General features: G+C 37.3%; 1 protein-coding gene and 1 non-coding gene across 4 annotated transcripts in view; one reads left to right on the forward strand and one right to left on the reverse strand.

Moving 5' to 3' along the window:
• Positions 1–20,335, reverse strand: part of LRBA (LPS responsive beige-like anchor protein) — a 750,846-nt gene that overhangs the window by 714,942 nt on the left and 15,569 nt on the right. The gene's annotated exons all lie outside the window — the stretch shown is intronic.
• Positions 5,262–5,334, forward strand: TRNAG-UCC (transfer RNA glycine (anticodon UCC)). The gene has a single exon. It is a non-coding gene; the product is annotated as a tRNA-Gly (tRNA).

A 20,335-nucleotide genomic window follows, 5' to 3' on the forward strand; every position in this document is an offset into this window, starting at 1 on the left:
AGGTCTTAGCTGCGGCATGCGGGATCTTCGTTGCAGCACCTGGCCTCTTTGTTGTGGCACACGGGCTCCACAGCACACGGGCTCGGTAGTTGCAGCGTGCAGGCTCTCTAGTTGTGGCACACGGGCTCTAGAGCTTGCAGGCTCAATAGTTGCGACACATGGGCTTAGGTGCCCCGCAGCATGTGGGATCTTAGCTCCCCGACAGGATCGAACCCGCGTCCTCTGCATTGGAAGGTGGATCCTTAACCACTGGGCCACCAGGGAAGTCCCAGGAATGCAAATTAAAACTATTCTGAAATACTATTTCTCACACACCAGACTAGCAAAAAAACAGCAAAAGCTTGACAGTACACACTGTGAGTAAACAGGCACTTTCATATATTGCTAGTGGGAATGCAAAATGGTTCAACCCACATGAAGGTGAATATTTTCTAATAATTAACAAAACCACAAATGCATTTGTGCTCCTACCCAGCTATTCTACTTCTAGGAATATATCCTGGAGATACACCTCCAACCATACCAAACAGATTTGAATGAGGTTATTTATTATAGCATTATTTAAAAATACTGCAAACTGAATGTCCACGTATAGGAGACTGGTTAAATAAATGATGATACATACACACAAAAGAAAACTATGCAGCTGTAAAAAATAATGAGGACTATCTGTAAGGAATGATACGGAGTGGTTTCCATAAGAAAGTGTTAGGTGAAAACAGTAAAGTTCAAAAGAGTATATGCTGGGTGTCAAGACCATTCAAAGGGGAAAGGACAGTCTTTTCAATAAATGGTGCTGGGAAAACTGGATATCCACATGCAAAAGAATGAACTTATACCCTTACATCTTACACTATAAACAAAAAATTAATTCACAATGAATCAAAGATCAAAATGTCAGACTTAAAATTGTAAAACTCTTAGAAGAAAACACAGGGCAGAAGCTTCACGACATTGAATCTGGCAATGATTTCCTGGATATGACACCAGAGGTATAAGCAACAAAAGAAAAACACAGACAAACTGGACTTCATGAAAATTTTTAAAATTTTGTGCACCAAAAGACACTATTAACAGAGTAAAATGGCAACCCACAGAATGGGAGAAAATATTTACAAATCATAATATCTGATAAGAGATTAACAGCTAGAATCTACGGAGAACTCCTAAAATTCAACAACAAACAACCTTATTCAAAAATGGGCAAAGGACTTAAACACTTCTCTGAAAAATAAAATACAAATGGCCAATAAGCACATGAAAACATGCCCAACATCACTAATCATTAGGGAAGTACAAACAGAACACCCATTAAGATAACAGAAAGTAAGAAATGTTAGTGAGGATGGGGAGAAACTGAAACACTTGTACACTGATGGGCAAAATTAAAAATAGAATTACCATATGATCCAGAAACTCCACTTCTAGGTATATACCAAAAAAAAAAAAAAAGAAAGGTCTCAAAGAGATATTTGTACCCCATGTTCACAGCAGCATTATTCACAAGAGCTAAAATGTAGAAACAACCCAAGTATCCATCAGTGGATGAAAGGATAAGCGAAATATGGTATATACATACAATGAATATTATTCAGCTTTAAAAAGAAAGGAAACTCTGCAATATATGACAACATGGATGAATCTTGAGGACATTTTGTTAAGTGAAATAAGCCAGTCACAAAAAGGCAAATACTGTATGATCCCACTTACATGAGGTAGTCAAAATCATGGACACAGAATGTAGAATGGAGGTTGCCAGGGACTTGGGGGAGGAGAAGATGTGAAATTATTGTTGAATGGGTAAAGAGGTTCAGTTTTGCAAGATGAACAGAGTTCTGGAAATGGATGGTGGTGACAGTCGCACAATATAAAAGTATTTAATACCACTGAACTGTACACTTAAAAATGGTTAAGACAGTAAATTTTATGTTACATACATGTTACCACAATAAAAAAAATTAGGGGAAAAAAAGCATATGCTACCTTTTGTGTAAGAAAGAGAAAATTAGAAAACATACACATACCTGCTTTGCTTAACAAAAATAAGCAAATGAAAGGCAAATCAGAAAACAATGAAGCTGACTGCCTACAAGAAAAAGAAAAGAAGATGTTTTCAACATCTTCACAGCACATATTCAACAAAAATTTTAATTAAATCAAGAAAGATAAAAAGGGGGTAAAAATAAAATCAAAACCAACAATTCAACTGCAGTTCAAATTAACACCATAATCATACAAAAGGGAGAGAAAGAGCTAACTCAAGTAATTTGTGAACACATTATTTGACTGTGTGTGTGTGTGTGTGTGTGTGTGACATATATATATATATATATATATATATATATATATATATATATATATAAACTCTCAGTCTTCGATGGAGTAGGAGGCTGAACTGCAAACAAATTCTGATTCTTTTTAGTAGGTGAGCTTTTGGTGTGTGGTACTGGCAGAGGCACAGCAATTATAAAACTATTTAAGAAGTATTTTACTCTAAGCAAATGGGATATGTAGATACTTTTGGAAGCCAGGGTTCTCACTGTGAAGGAGACATACACATATAGCCTGAGGGGAGATGAGCAAGAATCTAATAGGGATGGACTTGATTTGGGGAGGTCAGTGTGAACTCATAAATTCTACAATATGTATATGGGTATGTACACATACATGTAAGCACATATAAAATTAAATATGAATGTGTATGCATACAAGTACATATACTCATATTCGTATATATAAATATATGCATATGTTTCCTCCTCTGTCAACTGAAAGAACCCAGAAGCAAAGATGTTTCAGGGATAATGAGAATACCTAACAACCAAATCTTGGTCTCTAAGACCATTCTCCACAAAGGAAACTAAGTTTCTCAGAAAAGTGGCTTATTCCAGAATAGGTATAATCTTAGCCTGGAATGGGAACAGATCAAGATGGTGGAAAGAAGGACACGGAGCTCACCTCCTCCCACAAATACATCAAAAATACATCTACATGTGGTACAGCTGTCACAGAACACCTGCTGAACACTGGCAGAAGATCTCATAAAACCAAAATTGCAAGAAAGATAACCACATAACCAGGTAGGATGAAAGAAAAAAAAAAGGAATCGGGATGGTACCTGCACCCCTGGGAGGGAGCTGTGAAAGAAGAAAGGTTCCCTCACCCTGGCAAGCCCCTTCACTGGTGGGGAGATCAGCCAGGACAGAAAGGGAGCTTCAGAGTCTCGGAGGAGAGCGCAGCAGCTGGTTTGTGGCAGACAGAACAGAGAGAGACCTGCATAGAAGGTCCTGGTCATCTCACTGCAGTTCGCGGCCCAAGATGCATGTCTGCTGGTGCAGGGAGTGGGGGTTGGGGGGGGGATGCTGGGTGCTGAAACTCAGGCTTCAGAGGACAGACTCAGGGAGAGGACTGGGGTTGGCTGTGTGCAGACAGGCCAAAGGGGCTGGAGTATGGTCCAAGCTGCAACCAGGGGTATGGTCCAAGCCCAGGGGTGTACGCGGGAAGGAGGCCGTGTCTGCCATTAAAACCCCACTGTCAACACGCATGCACAAAGGGAGGGGCAGAGTCCACCAGAGAAGCCTCATTCTTGGTGTGTTCACAGTGCGCGCGGCCTCTACGAGTTCTGGGAGTGCACAAGCGCCCGCAGGTTGCCCACATGCAGAGGCAAGGTTGAAATCCAAGCCGATCCCCAGGGGCTGCAACTTTGGAAACAGGGCTGAAATCTGAGTGTCCCAACAACTGTGTGATCCACGAATTTAAGCGCCGCAGGCGGTTTTGTAAAACTCAGTGCCTACGGGACACGCGAGATTACTGGTGCTCCCGTGGCTGGGGCAGGTGGAGCAATGACGGCTGCAGGTTTCTGTGGGTGTGCACACTCGGAGGCGGGGCCAGGATCTGGGCTGACTCAGTATCTCCCATGGAGGGTCCAGGTATGCAACTACCGCAGTCCTGGTACCTGACTTCAGTGGATCTGTGCCTACGGATCTGCACTGGTGGCTTTGTAAGCACAGCGCCTGAAGAACACCTGGGCCGACTCCCTGAATTTCCATGGTTGAGACAGGGCCGAAGGCAGTGCCAAAAGCAGTGTACTTTGTGAGCCCACACAACAGGTGACAGGTGACATCAGAGTGCACTTCCTGGAGGACAGCTCCTGCAGAGGAAAACTCAGTGGCTCCTCTCCCAGCGGGAATGCTCCGGTTCTACCTACCTCACACTGCAGCTCAGAAACATATCTGGGAGTATCTACTCCAACAACTGGTGAGCGGACTCTGCCCCCAACAGAGCTGTGACAACCACAGAGCAAAGAGGAGGTCCCGCTCAACATCCAGTGTAGGCTCTGATTCACCACAACACCAGTATACCCCCTATCAAGGGGATAATGGCCAGCACACACTGAGGAAAGACGCAGTAGGCATCCATACTAAAAACAGCCCTCTCACCAAAACTATTAGACTCACGCAGGCTACACAAAGGACACTCCCACATAAAAATAGCCCTTTGAGACCACAGTAGATAACTGTTTTCTCCTAAACTCATAGAGTCAGAGAAATATCAATAAAATGAAGAAGCAGAGGAACCACTCCCAATTAAAAGATGAAGAGAATTCCCCTGAAAGAACAAACAATGAAACAGACATCTACAGTCTGCCAGACCCAAGTTCAAACAGGAGGTAATAAAAATACTGAAGGAATTAAGAAAGGCTATCAGTAGAAATGCAGATTACTGTAAAAAGGAACTAGAAACTATAAAGAGGAGCCAATTAAAATGAGAAAACTCATTTGCTGAGACAAAAGCTGAGGTAAAGGCAATAAATAGCAAACTGGATAATGCAGAAGAACGAACAAGTGATCTGGAAGATAGAATAATGAAAATCACCCAATCAGAACAGCAGACAGAAACACAAATGAAAAAAAAATGAAAGCAATATACGAGACCTATGAGATAATATAAAACATCCCAATCTACACATAATACAGATCCCAGAAGGACAAGAAAGAGAAAAAGGGGATTGAAATGTACTTGAAGAAATTATGGGGAATTCCCTGGCAGTCCAGTGGTTGGTTCTCCATGCTTTCACTGCCAACAGCCCAGGTTCAGCCCCTGGTCGGGGAACTAACATCCCGCAAGCCGCACAGCACGGCCAAAACAAAAAAGAAATTATGGATGAAAACTTCCCAAACCTAAAAAAGGAAACAGATATCCAGGCACAGGAAGGACAGAGAGTCCCAAACAAGATGAATCCAAACAGACCTACAGGGACTTCCCTGGTGGTCCAGTGGTTAAGACAATGCACTTCCAATGCAGGGGGTGCAGGTTCGATTCCTGCTCAGGGAACTAAGATCCCACATGCCACATGGTGTGGCAAAAACAAAAAAACAAAAACAAACAGACCTACACCAAGACATATAATTAAAATGGCAAAAGTTAAAGAGAGGATTCTATCTTAAAAAAAAAAAAAATGGTTCTGACGAACCTAGGGGCAGGACAGGAATAAAGACACAGACATAGAGAATGGACTTGAGGACATGGGGAAGGGGAAGGGTAAACTGGGACGAAGTGAGAGAGTAGCACTGACATATATACACTACCAAATATAAAATAGATAGCTACTGGGAAACAGCTGCATCGCACAGGGAGATCAGTTCGGTGCTTTGTGACCACCTAGATAGAGGGGTGCGATAGGGAGGGTGGGAGGGAGACGCAAGAGGGAGGGGATATGGTATATACGTATACATATAGCTGATTCACTTTGTTATACAGCAAAAACTAACATACCATTGTAAAGCAATTATACTCCAATAAAGATGTTAAAAAAGGAAAGAGAGAGGATTCTAAAGGCAGCAAGAGAAAAACAAAGACTTATTCATAAGGGAACCCCCATAAGGCTATCAGCTGATTTCTCCACAGAAACATTGCAGGCCAAAAGGGAGTGACAAGATATATTCAAAGCCCTGAAAGGGAAAAACCTGCAACCCAGGATACTCTACCCAGCAAGATTATCATTTATAATAGAAGGAGAGAGAAAGAATTTCTCAAATAAGCAAAAACTAAAAGAATACAGCAATACTAAACCTATCCTAAAAGAAATAAGCAAGAATCTATAGGAAAGAGAAAACCACAACTGGAAAGTAAATCACTTAAATAAGTCAGTACACAGATTTTTTTTTAAAAAAAAGAATAGCCTGGAACATATTATCATGTCAGAATGTATGGCAGTACATCAAAATCTGAGCATTAAAATAATTAAGGACAGTCATGAATTATAAACAACTAGGAAAAAATAGGAATCCAAGAGCTTATATCAATAATATCAATAGATAAATATATAAATGTGGGAGAACAGAGGATTCTTGCTTAAGGTAGAATGCCAAAGGTTGACTGGTAAACATGAAGGGAATGTTAGAGCTGAAAAATTATCATTTTGCAACTATCATTATAAAGATTTGTTTAGGCAAGAATCATCCATGGATGCTAAATCTAGGGAAAATTTTTGATGAGGAGCAAGATAATTGCATAGTTTTAAACTGTCTCCTCACAGATTGCTTATTAATTGCAAGGGCAAAAATAATAGCTATGCAGTGGAGAAATCACACAACGTCTCAAGCAATAAAATTTACCATCACCAATGAAGACGAAATGAACATTGTTGGACTCCAGATTTGATGCCCTAAGAAAAAAACATCACTTATGTAGAATTCTTATCAGGAATACATAACCTGAATCTAATCATGAGCAAATATCAGAAAAACGCAAAATGAGGAACACTCTAATTTTTTAAAAAAAGGTTATTCAACTTACCAACATCATAAAAGACAAAGGAAGAATATGGGAAAATTCCAGATTAAAAAAGACTAAAGAAACACGACAAGTAAATTCAATACCTGACCCTAGACTGGAACCTGGTAGAAAGGGAGGAAAAAAGTGTAAGATATTATTGAGTCAACTGACAAAAATGAAGTATGGATAGTGTATTAAAAACATTTTATCAGGGACTTCCCCAGTGGCACAGTGGATAAGACTCCGTGCTCCCAATGCAGGGGGCCAGAGTTTGATCCCTGGTCAGGGAACTAGATCCCACATGCATGCCGCAACTAAGGAGCCCGCCTGCCATAACTAAGGAGCTGACAAGCTGCAACTAAGGAGCCCGTGAGCCTCAACTAAGGAGCCCTCGAGCCACAACTAAGGAGCCTGCCTGCCACAACTAAGACCCGGCACAACCAAATAAATAAATACATATTTAAAAGACTGTGTTAAAATATATATAACATAGAGTTTACCATCTTAACCATTTTTAAAGCATACAGTTCAGGGATATTAAGTACATTCATATTGTTGTACACAACCATCATCACCATCCATCTGCAGAACTCTTTTTGTCCTGCAAAACTGAATCTTTTTTATTTCTTTTTTTTTTGGCCGCACCACACGGCATGTGGAACTTCCCTGACCAGGGATCGATCCTGTGCCCCCTGCAGTGGAAGCGCAGAGTCTTAACCACTGGACCTCCAGGGAAGTCCCCAAACTGAATCTCTTTACCCATTAAATAACAACTCCACATTTTCCCCTTACACCTAGCCCCAGGCAACCACCATTCTAATTTGTCTCTATGAATCATTTTCTTTTAATCAAGTAATTATTTTTTAATAACAACGAAAACACAAAGTGGAGAAATACAGTTTCATGATACTGTAGATTTCAGTTTTTGACATTTTAGAGAAGAATTTAGAGGAAATGTAATAATGCTGGACCAACTTATGGTGAATGATTTGTGACTTACTTGGAGGTACCATTTGTGACAGTGTTATTTCAGTTCAGTTTCTACATTTGACAGTTCAACATAAAAGCATTAAAAAAATAAAAAGGATGTTTATTGAATTCACAATTGATAGCTGTAAGTTAGAATGGAAAAATTTTAAGTGGAAAAATCATCAGACTGGATAATTCCTAGGAAATTATTTAGTACACAGTTTTTTCCTCCCACTTCTCAGTTCTGCACCTGTCATTTGTATAAATACACAGGTCACAGTGTGGGTTTTCAGATTGTTTTCCCAGCTCAGTGAATTGCCTACATTTCTAACATTACATTCATAGTCTCCTGATTCACTTGGTTATACTGATAAGCACCGCCCTACATTCTGTGGCTTTTTTGTTCGCTATCTGTCCTCTGTAGCCATTTATTTGACCCATCTTAGTGATCTTTCTTTAGCTTCTTCCAGAAGTAGAAATGCAGTGGTAAAAATCATGTGAATTACAAAAGTAACCTGTATTTTTAACTCTGTGGGCTTTTCTTTTTGGCAAATACACTGCAGCATGCAGATGAAAGAAAAAACTCTGGTAATCCTAGCATTTATCTCTTTATTATGGGTTTTTTTTCCTGACAGTTGAATTATGTTTTTACCACTTACTATATTTGAATCCTAGATGTACTGTAATCTTATATTTTTTCCCTTGTTTTTAGTTTGTCCTTTATTAACATTTAATTTTGGGTGGTCACCTATTAATTAACCAATCTCACAGTTTTCAGTAACCTTTAAGCCTAGTTTTCAAGGGGCATTTTATTTTTTGATCATTTAGAACCTATTTAAAACATATTACATATTTAAAACAGCTATACATTGATTTCCTCACAATATATGTAGGTACTTTTACGACTGTAAGTAAGCACACATATTAGAGAATGAAACTTAAGAAATAATGAAATTGCTTGAAGACCAGATTGACAACACTAAGTCTCTTGTACCTCAAGTAGTCTTAATTTAGTGTATGTGGTGGGTCTTCTGTCTTTTTTCCCTAAGAGCTTGTTAGTTGGATAAAGAAAACTTACTGAGGTTTTGTTTTTTTCTTTGCCTATCCACTTACTATTTTTTATTGACTCTAAGATGCTATTAATTGTAAGATGCATCATTATTTCATGTATCATCAAGAAAGAAAAAACGTTATTTATTAAACTATGAAACAATGCTTTATCACTGACTTTTAAAACAATTTTTATTTGTTAATAATTGCAAACTTAAAAGTTGCAAGAACATCTTCATATCCTTTTTCTAGATTCATTTATTATCAATAATCCATCTCATTTGCTTTCTCATTGCTTGCTTCTCTCTATATATGCGTATACACAGTTTCTTTCGGACATTTGAAAGTAAGTTGAGTATATTGGCAGTTTAGCCCTTAATGCCATAACCAAAATACAATTATCAACTTCAATTATTCAACAAATTTAACTTTGATAATATTTTTTTTAATATTTATTTATTTATTGGGTTGGTTGCACTGGGTCTTAGTTGTAGCAGGTGGGCTCCTTAGTTGCAGCACACAGGCTCCTTAGTTGTGGCTCTCCAGCTCACTTGAGGCACATGGGCTCCTTAGCTGTGGCATTTGAACTCTTAATTGCAGCATGCATGTGGGATCTAGTTCCCTGACCAGGGCTCGAACCCGAGCCCCCCACATTGGGAGCACAGAGTCTTAACCACTTCGCCCCCAGGGAAGTCCCAACACAATTTTTAAAATTAGGGAAAAAAAGAAAATAATAGTTGATAAGCCAACATTAATAAGTAAAAAAAAAAAAAAATCCTATAAAAATCAGACTAACGATCTCAAAATCTAATAATCTCCAGATATTCAGCAAAAGGGTAAATTATACTGCTTAACTCAACAGCTCTCAAGAGCATCATTATGTTATCAAAACTGTATAACAATTATTCAAGCTAATAAGTGAATTCTTTCCAATAAGGTTAAATTATTTGTAAATGAGGAGGTTAAGAGTGATTAAGTGATTAGGATGAGGTCATATCTAGCTTGGAAGTGGAAGAATTAGGTTTAAAACCAGTTCTCTCTCCATGGCATAAAATTTGTTTAAAATAAAGTATATTAGTATATCAACTATACTTCAATTAAAAATATAATAAATACAATGTATTAAAGTCAAGTATTTGAAATTCTCTTATCTGGGTGATACATAAATATTCCATAAAGCAAAAGTTCCTGATTATTTTGTGCTGAAATACTGCCATAAGCAAACTGCAGGCATGTAGGAATTTTTTCCCCAGGACCCTCACCCAGATGATGGTTCTTTGTATTCTTAAATCTGTAGCTAGGATTCTCAAAAGGCTACACAATGGCTGATGGGTAAGAATTACAGACTAGTCATCTGAATACTCAAGATATTCACTAGAAAAAGAAACGATGTATGGCCATGTCCATCTCTCTACTCCTGAAAAGTTTTCATTTATGCATGCATTATTTATTCATTTATTTAACAAATATTTATTTAGTCCTATTATGCCACGCTCTTTCCAGCCTCTGGAGAAGACATCTTAATGCAAGTCATAAGCCTCACTCCCTATATTGCTCCCTTACATAGCTCAAAGGCAGCTCAAACTTTCCTGAATCATAAGATGATGAAAGTGAACCACAACGAAACTGCCAGTAAAACTAGCTAATTACATACAACCTGTTAACATTCAGTAAGAGAGAAATATATGCCATATATAAGAAAATTTTTGCAATCTAAATAGCTTAATAGTTAGGATTTGCTATTTTATCTAATATTCCAAAATAAATACACAATTTCTTAACTGGCATGCCATCTTCCACTAAAAACTTAAAATGATAATCTGCTATAGATCTTCACCCTTAACACTAACCTTCCTTCATGTTCTAACATACACATTTTCTTCTTTATTGTGCTTTGATTTCCCAAAGAAATTTCAAATTGTGTGTGTCTGTGTCTGTAACAGGGAGACAGGCAAACAAAAAGAGAGGTTTTGGCTTTTATTTTAATATACTCACACTTTAACATGGAAGAAAGAAGCAGAGAAGAAAGGAAGTAAATGAAATCAAACAAGTGGTAGCATAACTACAATGTACAAATTACAAAACCTTTCTTGCTAGCAGCATCAAACACTCTAACATTCATTTGTGTACCTAGCTATCTTACTCATCAGAGAGTAATCTTATGTTTAATAAGTCTAAAAAAGCTTAAGTTTTAAACTAAAGGATTTTTTTAAACAAGCTTATTTACTTCCAAAATAAATCCTGTGAGATAAGCTCCACAATGGAACTAATAAAATCAAAGTAACTACTTTATGTTAGTTGGGTCAATGTAAATCATACTTTAAAGTGTTTTTATTTAGCATTTTAGCCAAGACAAAAATTTAATCTATACATGTTGAAATCCAGAATTCACATAATTTTAATGGACATATTTTTACATCCTCCTGTTGGGGAAGAAAATGATACTCAAGAATGACATCTAGGGCTTCCCTGGTGGTGCAGTGGTTGAAAATCCGCCTGCCAATGCAGGGGACACGGGTTCGAGCCCTGGTCTGGGAAGATCCCACATGCCGTGGAGCAACTGGGCCCGTGAGCCACAACTACTGAGCCTGAGCGTTTGGAGCCTGTGCTCCGCAACAAGAGAGGCCGCGATAGTGAGAGGCCCACGCTCCGCGATGAAGAGTGGCCCCCGCTTGCCACAACTAGAGAAAGCCCTCGCACAGAAACGAAGACCCAACACAGCCATAAATAAATAAATAAATAAATAAATAAATAAATAAATAAATAAATAAATAAATTTAAAAAAGAAAAGATGACTACCATCTTAAAAAAAAAAAAAAAGACATCTAAAAGTCCAAATGACTCTTCACTAATCCAATTACTAAACCAACACCAAATTTTCTCCAGTACACTGTATACTGAATATATAAATTTTATAACTGAGTACATTTTATATGTATAAAAGCATACTCTTTACAGTCACACAGGCATATTTACCTATATGCAATGTGGAACTGAGCAGTCTATTAATAGTGCTTTCAGGTAGCCAGAATCTAAAAGTTGTATTTTAAAAAGAACTAAACTGGGTTAAATTTAATATAAGATAAAAGATACCAAAGGAATTGTTCCACTATTTCAAATTTACTTCAAAAGTAATTATAAACGCAATGAGGAGAAACACAAGTCGTTTTGCGTTTTGGGTTTGTTTTTTGTGGGCTTTTTTTTTCTAACTAGAAAACAAGATGGAGCCCTAAAAGAAATTCCAAAATCATGTATGAGGAGGTTAATGGTAAAAAACACCAAATAACACTTCATACTTAGGAAATACCACCTCCATCTAGGTTTGACTCAAACTCTAAGGAATACAAGTTTCCAATTTGAAAAGAACAGAATACAGGTTTCAAGGAGAAGAAGAGGCAGCCCAAGGAGAGAAAGGGGAATGACGGTTCTACTTGCCATAGGTAGAGGAAAAGAAAAGGATCTCTGTGGAAATTTCCACCTTCCTCTAAAGGAAGAAAAAATAATAGGATGTACCAATCAACTAACAATATACCCTGTGGGGCCAGAGAGCAGAGAAGCTAGCTGAAAACATTCTTATTAAGAGTCAAAATTTGACTTGCCTTAGGCAAAAATATTCTTAAAATTTTGTTCCACAGCAAGTTTTCATGTCTTCAGATTTATACAGGAAGGGTTCGCCTCATCCATATCAGCAAATTGGCATTTCCAGACAGAAAGAACTTAAATTACACAACAGTCCCAATGATTAGAGGCTCCTGGGACTACAGTGGACAATAATCTGCAATAAGAATATTGTACCCCCACTCCAGTAATGACAGGAGCTAAAACAAAAATACACCAATACAGATATTAGAGAAACTGTGCTAATACATTCAAGCTTACTAATGATAAGGTACTTAGGAGAGTATGCATATAAATCTCTACCAGATAGGACAAACGCCAATTCAACAAGTTCACTCACCTTACTGAAAACTGTGCCTATAATACCAAACCCAAAGCAGTATCTGTTATCTTACATTAGATTATTAGACTTCTATCTCAAATAGAGAAGAAAAAATAAAGTCAAGCCCCATGTATAGATACGTGGTGACCCTATACAATTTTAAACATATAATCATTTGAAGAGACAAAGAAGCAAAATACCACTGCTCTCCAAACACAAGAGTACAGCACACACTGGATCCTGTTATTGAACACAGTACTACCACATTCAACATACCGTGGACACTATCTCATCAATTTTTTATAAATTTTGGCAGCAGACTTTAAGTTCCTAGAAAATTGCTCCCCAAAGGTTAGAAATCCTGGACTTCCCTGGTGGCGCAGTGGTTAAGAATCCGCCTGCCAATGCAGGGGACACGGGTTCAATCCCTGGTCTGGGAAGATACCACATGCCGGGGAGCAACTAAGCCTGTGAGCCACAACTACAGAAGCCCGCACACTCTAGGGCCCGTGTGCCGCAACTACTGAGCCGCATGCTGCAACTGCTGAAGCCTGCACACCTAGAGCCCACGCTCTGCAACAAGAGAAGCCACCGCAATGAGAAGCCCGCTCACCGTAACAAAGAGTAGCCCTTGCTCTCGGCAACTAGAGAAAGCCCGAGTACAGCAACAAAGACCCAACACAGCCATAGATAGATAGATAGATAGATAGATAGATAGATAGATAGATAGATAGATAGATAGATAGATAGATAAAATTTTTAAAAAGGTTAGTAATCGTTAATTAAAGCCAAGGAACAAATTATAGAGAGCTAAAGAAAACAAAAATATAGAAGCCATATATCATTAGTTAAAATAACATATGAATAAATGAAACACTGTTGATAATAACTGAAGCTGCCTGGTGGGTGCATAGCAGTTCTCTCATGCTTTTATATATGTTTGAAATTTTCCATGATAAATTTGTTTTATTTTTATTGATTGCCAATAGGTCAAATTTTAAACCCCAAAAAGTGAGTTTTTGTTAAATGTTTTTAAACTGTAGGCAGGAAAAAAATGGGTAACTAGCATTAAGTGCCTAGTAAGGATTTTAATACATAACAACCCTTATGAGATAGACAGAATCAGCCCTATTTTACATAAGAGAAAATTAAGAATTAGAGGAGTAAATTTTCTTGCCCAGGATCATAAATAAGCTTAACTGAGATTCACAACCAAAAAGGGGGAGGGAAAAAGAGAGAAGAGGGGAGGAAAAAAAGAAAGCAGACAATAGGATGGTTAAAGGGAAAAGAAAAACACCATTGCAGTAATGCGCAAAAGACAAAATCAGAGAATAGAATTTAGAGAAAACTCCACAAGTTAAGATTCTTATATTATTCAATGACAAGTGTTCAAGGAAAAAAAGACAAAAATACAACTGAATTTTAAAACCTTGGGGCTTCCCTGGTGGTGCAGTGGTTGAGAATCCGCCAGCCAATGCAGGGGACATGGTTCGATCCCTGGTCTGGGAAGATCCCACATGCCGTGGAGCAACTAAGCCCGTGCGCCACAACTACTGAGTCTGAGCTCTAGAGCCCGCGTGCCACAACTACTGAAGCCCACGTGCCTAGAGCCCATGCTCCGCAACAACAGAAGCCACCACAATAAGAAGCCCTCGCACCGCAATGAAGAATAGCCCCCGCTCACTGCAACTAAAGAAAGCCCACGTGCAGCAAAGAAGACCCAAAGCAGACAAAAATTAAATGAATTTTTTAAAATAAAAAAATAAAAATAAAATACCTGTAATTATGCTGTTTACGTAAATATTTGTGTATTTTACTCTAGCTCCAATATACTAGATCCTGAAGAAATTCCATTTCTGCCATGCTAGTAACCATAAAAAAAATACACAGACGTATATATCAAAATTACCCTAAACCTTGTTTAATTACCTAACCACAAGTCAGAATAAATTAAGAAAAGACTCTGAAAAAGTGTCATAACATATTTAAAGTGGTACTGTGTAATCCAGAAAACTTTGGTATATACTCATAAATATATTTTAAGATCACTGTGCAGATACATTACTCCAATCCTCCAGGGTTAAGGCAAGTATCTAAAAGTAATAACTCTAAGTATAAAAAACCATTCTAAAGTACATGGACCTCAAAAACTTTTAGTTTCCTTTCTCACATCCTAATTGACCAAATCCTAGTTCCTCAATTTGTCTCTAAGGTCACAGTAGAAAAATGCTAATTCTATTATGGACCACTGGTCTCCAGAAACATAATCAATTAGAAACTACATATAAACAACTATAATCAGATTGAGCTTTTTATTTGAGTGTCAGTAAATTTGAAGAAAGAGAAAGGCAAGAGAAAAATTCAAAACTTTTGCCTCAGGACTTCCTTGGCGGCCCAGTGGTTAAGACTCTGTGCCTCCACTGCAGGGTTCAATTCCTGGTTGAAGAAAATCCCACATGACACGTGGCCAAAAAAAAAAAATTGCCTCAAATGAAAAAAGGAATTATAACACTTGATTCACTAAATTGAAAGCCATTAATATCTAAGTAAAAAGAGAAATGTATGAGAATTTAGGAAACTTGGGTTCCAGAACCAGTTCTGGCCCTAACCAGCTGGCCTACCTTGGACATGTCTCCGATCCTCACCTAAAAATTGAGAGGATTAGAGTGTTATTTCTAAGGTTCCTTCCATGCTCTGACAGGCTATAACAGGTTCTGTAACAAGCTAAGATATGCAAATACAGGCATATCTCATTTTATTGTATGCACTTTATTGCGCTTTGCAGATACTGTATTTTTTACAAATTGAAGGTCTGTGGAAGCCCTGCACCAAGCAAGTCTATCAGCGCCATTTTTCCAACAGCATCTGCTCAGTTCATGTCTCTGTGTCACATTTTGGTAATTCTCACAATACTGCAAACTTTCTCATTATTATTTTATATATATATATATATGTGTGTGTGTGTATATATATATATATATATTTTTTTTTTTTTTTTTTTTTTTTGCAATGGCCTAATGAATAAAAAAGTTTATTTCTCTTGCCTCTAATAGTGTAAAAGGTGAGGTCAGCGGTGCAACTCCGCTCCTCATGGTCACTCAGGGACTTAGATTCCTTCTAAATCATTGCTCCTCCATCGTTGCTCCTGGGTGTCATTTTCAAAAATGGAGCTGCCCCATTTGAGGCTTCTGCCATCACTGATGCCTGGCAGGGATCACCCTCAGAGCAGCAAAGCCTCAGGCCATTCACCCCAGTCAAGGTTCAGAAAACTCTTCTAGGGCCAGAAACACTTCTAGGTATCTCATTATTATCACATTTATTACAGTGATCTCTGATCAGTGATCTTCGATGTTACTATTGTAATTGTTTTGGCATGTCTTATCAATAAAGTATTTTTAAATTAAGGTATGTACATTTTATTTTTAGATATAATAGTACTGCACACCTAATAGACTACAGTGTAAATATAACTTTTATATGTACTGGGAAACAAAAAAATTTGTGTGACTCACTTTACTGTGATATTCACTTTATTGTGATAGTCTGGAATTGAATGTGCAATGTCTCCTAAGTATGCCTCTAGCTCAAAACAAAACAACACATTAAGGCTAATTAAGAAGGGGAGAAATTGTCAAGAACCAGAAATGAAAAGTCAAAGGACAGTCATCTCAAGGATAGAACCTAGAAGGGAAAAATTAGACTATTTTAACTGACTGACTGACTAAATTCACATCCCACAAGAGGATTAAACAATGTTACCAACAAATTTTGGTGGTTTTTAATTCTTTCTGAATACATATGTTAGAGCTTGCAGAGAACATCACTTCAACCACAGAAAGAACTGAGTATGATTCTTATTCTTATGTCTTAATTCAAGCCATTGTAGCTTAAAAATGATTTCGCTTAAAGTGATGCAGCTTAAGATGAACAGCAGCATAAAACACTATAAGACACTTGCCTGGTCAAAGATAAGTAAATATTTTGTTATTCCACCTTGAATATGCCAGAAACTATGTTAAATATTATAGGTTTAAAAAAAATGAAGAACCACAGCAAAACACCTCTACAAACTTACTAGAATGTCTAAAATTAAAAACAATGACAATACCAAGTGTTGTCAAGAATGGAGAACTAGAACTCAACATTACTGGTGGGAAGGCAAAACAGCACAGCTACTTTGGAAAACAGTTTGGCAATTTCTTATAAATTTAAAATGAATTTACTATATGAGCCAGCAAGCGTACTCTTAGCTATTTATCCAGGAAAAATGAAAACATGTCCCCACAAAGACTAGTACACAAATGTTTGGAGGCAGCTTTAGCCATAATAGCCAGGCAGAAACCACACGGTCACTGGATAAACAAATTGTGGCACATCCATAAAATAGAATACAGCTCAGCAATAAAAAGAAACAAACTATTAATATATGCAAAAACATGAAAGACTCTCAAACGCAATATGCTAGGTATGAGAAGCTAGTCACAAAAGGCTACCCATTGCATGATTTCATTTTTATTTGACATTCTGGAAAAGACAAAATGATAGGGACAGAAATCAGATGAGTGTTTGTCAGGGTTTGGGAATGGGGCAGAGAGGCCTGATGTAGTCAGGGGCAGAAGAGACCTTTCTGGGGTGATAAAAATATCCTACATCTCAACTATGATGATGGTTACAGGACAACGTACATCAAACTCTACACCTAAAAGCAATGAACTTATTCTATGTATATCATACCTTAATAAACCTGACTTTAAAAAAAGAAGATAATAAAGGTATAATCTCTGGCTTCAAGCTCATGGTCTAGTGGGAGAAATATATAAACATATAATTATAATGGAGCTAAGTAAATGCTATAAGTTATGAAAAAAGTTCTGTCGTGGAATGGAAGGAGAACAACATCTGTCTCAGAGTTGGGCAAAGAGTTGGGATTCTTAGAGAAGATGATATCTAAGCTGTCTTAAAATATGAGCATGACTATGATAGGCAGAAAAGGAAAAAAAGCATCCAAGTAGAGAGAAGAGTTGAAAGAAAGCACAGAGGTTGTAAAGGCAAGGCCTATTAAAAGAATAAGAAAAAGTTCAGTATGGCTTGAATATGGTATATAGTGCGAACATGATGAGAGGAAAGAAATGCAGGAGGAGCTGGGGCTTCATAGACCATGCTGTGGAATGGCATGGCAGAGGAAAAGAACAGTTTGAAAGGCCTTAAAATAATACTAGCAAGAGATACCTGGGGTTGAAATTAAGAGGTAGACTATTTGGTGTCACAGTGATTGTGGGAATGAGGAAGGAAGGCAAGTCAAGGTTAAGTCAAGTTTCTGGTAAAAGGAAAGTAGTAGCATTGAAATGAGGACTTCAAAAGGAAATACAGGTTTGTTTGATAATCTTAGGAGGGAATCATCAGCTTCTGTTTTCCTATCTACTAATTAGGTTACTTGCCTGTAACTAAAATTGATTATTATAAATTATATATTTGAACTACTTTATAAAATAACTGTAGGAAATAGAGGCAACACAGCATAACCTCACCAGAATCTTTACAATGTCTTCAGAGACAGCAGCCTAATAGTTATTTTAAAAATAAAATTTTTTTAAAAAATTGAAAGAATGAAAGAAATGAAATTAGAAGAGGAAAAACTTATCAGATTTAAATACAGTAGTTCCCCCTTTATCCATGGTTTCACTTTCCACAGTTTCAGTTACCCCAGGTCAACCATGGTCCAAAAATATTAAATGGAAAATTCTAGAAATAATTCATAAGTTTTAAGTTACATGCCATTCTAAGTAGAGTGATGAAATCTCGAGCCATCCCGCTCCATTCCACCCAGGACACGAATCATTGCTTTGTCCAGCATATCCCACTATTTTAGTCACTTAATAGCCATCTAGGTTGAGGTATCAGTGCTTGTGTTCAAGTAACCCTTATTGTACTTAATAATGGCCCCAAAGTGCAAGAGTAGTGATGCTGGCAATCTGGATATTCCAAAGAAAAGCTGTAAAATGCTTACTTTAAGCAAAAAGGTGAAAGTCCTCGACTTAATAAGGAAAGAAAAAAATCATATGCCGAAGGTTGCTAAGATCTATGGTAAGAACAAATCTTCTATCCACGAAACTGCAAAGAAGGAAAAAAAGAGCCATGCTTGTTTTGCAGTCACACCTCAAACTGCAAAAGTTATGACCACAGTACATGGTAAGTGCTTAGTTAAGATGGAAAAAGCATTAAATTTGTACAGCCGTAACTAGGAGATGGTGTAGATTCGGTTCCAGACCACCACAATAAAGTAAATACTGCAATAAAGTGAGTCGCAAGAATTTTTTGCTTTTCCAGTGCTTATAAAAGTTATGTTTACACCATACTACAGCTTCTTAAGAGTGCAATAATAGCATTATGTCTAAAAAAAAGCACATACCTTAATTTAAAAATACTTTATTGCTAAAACATGCCAAAACAACTACAGAAGTAACATCAAAGATCACTGATCACAGATCACCATAATAAATATAATAATGAAAAAGTTTGCAATATTGTGCGAATTACCAAAATGTGACACAGAAACATGAACTGAGCAAATGCTTTTGGAAAAATGGCACCGATAGACTTGCTCAGTGCAAGGTTGCCACAAACCTTCAATTTCTAAAAAATGCAGTATCTGTGAAGTGTAATAAAACAAGGTCTGCCTGTACAAGATATTTTGAGAGTGAGAGAGACTACGTTCACAAAACTTTTATTACAGTATATTGTTATAATTGTTCTATTTTATTATAAGTTATTGTTGTTAATCTCTTACAGTGCCTAATTTATAAATTAAAGTATATCACAGGTATGTATGTATAGGAAAAAACATAGTGTAAACAGGGTTTGGTAAATAGGGTTTGGTACTATCCACAGTTTCAGGTATCCATTGGGGTCTTGGAACGTAACCCTGAAAATAAGGGGGGACCGTTGTACTGCGTAAGCTTTCCAAGTTACATATTAGGGTCCAAATTTTTATTTGAAAATCAATTATGTGAAATCTAGAAAATATTTTCCCAAAGAAAAAATGGAATACAAAGTATAGCTGAATTCTAGAATTATACCAGTGTTATACAAACCTGCTAAAGAACCAACTTCACTACCACCACTGAAGCACAGTGGTTAGAACAGGTTGCTCTGAAGCTGAACTGCCTGGGGTTCAACTTCTATCTCCTCTGCCATTTACTGTGTGACCTTGGGCAACTTAATTAACTCTGCAAGCCTAAGACTCCTCACACCTTTAAAATGGAGATGATAATATCACCTACCTCACAGAGTTACCACGAGGATTGAAAGAAATAATCATTTAAAGCATTAAGCACATTCATTCATCCAACAAATATTTACTGAGCACCAACTATGTGTCAGGCATTATTCTAAGCACTGGCAATAAAGTGGTAAACAAGCCAAAAAATGGAACTTATATTCTAATATAAGGAAAACCAAAATAAACAAAATATCTGATGGAGATAAATACTATAAAAATAAAGCAGGATATAGGAGATAAAGAGTGACAATGAGGGTACCCGTTTGGTAGTAGGTAAAGGTTCTCTAATAAGGTAACATCTGAACAGAGAGCTTAAGGGA

This window comes from Eschrichtius robustus, chromosome 4, assembly GCF_028021215.1.
Source record: "Eschrichtius robustus isolate mEscRob2 chromosome 4, mEscRob2.pri, whole genome shotgun sequence".
Taxonomy (NCBI): Eukaryota; Metazoa; Chordata; class Mammalia; order Artiodactyla; family Eschrichtiidae; genus Eschrichtius; species Eschrichtius robustus.